The following is a 2,993-nucleotide window of genomic DNA, read 5'->3' as shown; positions in this document are numbered from 1 at the left end:
TGAGGACTTCAGTTTTCTGGTTTATAAAATTGTAATAAGAATGACACAATAAATAAAAACTGCATACTCTGGAATTAAGTGAAGTTATGCCTATAAAAGTGATTGCGCATTGCTGAGTTGGTTTGTGGAAAGATAACTGAAGTATGCGAAAATCAAAGACTCTTAAATATATCCTATCTCCTACAGTTAAACATCTCCTTCTCCATCAGAAACAGGAGGGTGGGAGTTCCTGTCATGGCTCAGTGGTTAATGAATCCGACTAGGAACCATGAGATTGCAGGTTCAAATCCCTGGCCTTGCTCAGTGGATTAAGGATACTGCGTTGCCGTGAGCTGTGGTGTAGGTTGCAGACGAGGCTTGGATCCCTTGTTGCTCTGGCTGTGGTGTAGGCCAGCGGCTACAGCTCCAATTAGACCCCTAGCCTGGGAACCTCCATATGCCATGGAAGCGGCCCTAGAAATGGCAAAAAGACAAAAAAAAAAAAAAAAAAGAAAAGAAAAGAAAAGAAACAGGAGGGTGGAAGAGAGTTGAAGAGTGTTAAAATGGGCCATTTTATGCCTAATTCCTGGTGATCTATATCCATGTATTATCCAGTTTTCTGCATTCATTCAGTAAACAAAGTTTTCAAGTACCATGTTTCAGGCACTCACCTATAAAACAAAATCAGGCAAGACCCTGTTTCCAAAGTTGTTTACTACCTACTTGGAGAAAGAGACAGTACATCACCTACAAGCATGTATATACCTGTCAGAATGTCTATCATCAAAAAGAACTCAAATAACAGATGTCGGTAAGGATGTGGAGGAAAGGGAACCCTGGTACACTGTTGGCGGGGTTATAAGTTAGTGCAGCCACTGTGGAAAACAGTATGGAGTTTCCTCCAAAAATTAAAAATAGCACTACCATGTAACCCAACAATTCCACTCCTGGGTATACATAGGAAAAAAAACTCCACTAATTTGAAAAGATACATGCACCCTGGTGTTCACAGAGCATTATTTACAAATGCTGAGATAAAGAAGTGTCCATCTGAAGATGAATGGATAAAGATGTGGTATGTATATACACAATGAAATACTACTCAACTACAAAAAAGGAATGAAATTTTGCCATTTGTAATAACACGGAGAGACTTGGAGGATATTGTGTTTAGCCAAATAAGTTAGAGAAAGACAAATACTGTACATCACTTGTATGTGGAATCTAAAAAATACAACAAACTAGTGAATATAACAAAAAATAAGCAGATTCACAGATATAGAGACTAGTAGTTACCAGTGGAAAAGGAAATGGGGGTGTGCAAAATAGGGCTAGGGGATTAAGAGGTACAAACTACTATGTATAAAATAAACTACAAGAAGGTATTGCACATCATAGGAACCATAGCCAACATTCTGTAATAACTATAAATGGAATATAACCTTTAAAAATTGACTCACTATATGTTGTACACCTGAAACATATAATGTTGCACATAAATTATACCTCAATTTTTGTTTGCTTGTTTTTGTCTTTTTTAGGGCCTCACCCATAGCATATGCAAGTTCCCAGGCTAGAGGTCGCATCAAAGCTGCAGCTGCCAGCCTAAGCCATAGCCACAGCAAATCCGAGCTGTGCCTTTGATCTATACCACAGCTCACGGATCCTTAACCCACTGAGCAAGGCCAACGATTGAACCTGAGTCCTCATGGATATTAGCTGGGTTTGTTACCACTGAGCCATAATGGGAACTCCATCTATACCTCAATTAAAAAAAAAAAAAAAAAAAGAAAGAAAAGAAAAGAAGGTGGAGGGGAAGCTATGCTAAAGGTAAGCCCTGGGTTTGTTGATGCCTGGCTGGACAAGGGTATTCAAATAAAACCCAGTGGGTAGGAGAGGAGGATGTTGGGAGGATGACTCCCAGGAGATGACTGAAGGCATGTGAGGAGTTAGAGGGCAAGTGCACCCAGGCTTCTCAGGTGACCGAAAGTAGGAACTCACAGAGGCGAGGAATACAAGTATTAACAGCATGTGGAAATGGAATATTTTCTGTTGCCTTGATATGAGGCAAAAGTCCGGAGCTGAGAACACAAGGAAATAAGTATTCCTATGTTCCACAAAGAAGCTGCGAGAAAACATTCCTACGGGACTTTTTAAAAGGTAGATGGGCCAGACCAGCTACTCTCACCCTCTACTCCATCCAAATTAAGTAAATGATGAAAACTCTGAAGGCACTTTTTTTGGGGGGGGTAGGGGGTGGGAGGAGCAATGCAGTGAAGACAGATAGAAAAAAGTGATCCTTGCCAAGCCAACTAAGAATCACCATTTATAGAGACTGAAGGTGCCTACAAGAGGGGGAAACTGTCAGAAGCAGACACTTAACCAAGATGCTGGTGAAACCAGAGGTGCCCCAAAATAAAGGTAAGAACGTGGGCAGGTGATAAAGGAAAAGGAAGGAAGCCAACAAAGTGCTAATAACTACTGAGACACTGGTGTTTAACCCTCTTGGGGATCCCTGGGGAACACTGTAAAACAACCATCTCAGGCCTTGCTTCAGGGCTGCTGCTGGTAGATATTAAGCTGTGAGCACAAAGACCTGCTGTGGTCAGCTCCAACAGCCAGGAACAACTCTCACGCAAGGAGATGTGGATACTGGCTACCGGAAGTTAAGCAGAAATGCTCTGGAATGATCAAGACTAAAGGGAGTTGGCTGGCATCAACAGTGACTGCAAAATTTGGAATTGTGACATGGTCACTGGTAGTTTTGCAGAATTCCACTGAAACCTAGGAAAAAATAGTAATTATCTGGTCAAGGGACTAGATTCTTTCCTACTCCACTTAAAATGGTTTAAGCACCATGCAAATATTTCATTTATAATTCCTATGATAATAGAGCTTCTATAGGATGAAACACATAATATTTTAAACAGTCATTTGATTAGTAATTCCAAAGAGTTAATGGAAGTGTTCAACAAATCTTAAAAAATGTGCCCACTGTTCTTGCATGTCTTAGT

The sequence above is a fragment of the Sus scrofa genome, chromosome 9 (assembly GCF_000003025.6).
Source record: "Sus scrofa isolate TJ Tabasco breed Duroc chromosome 9, Sscrofa11.1, whole genome shotgun sequence".
Lineage (NCBI taxonomy): Eukaryota > Metazoa > Chordata > Mammalia > Artiodactyla > Suidae > Sus > Sus scrofa.
Note: the sequence above shows the minus strand (reverse complement) of the source record.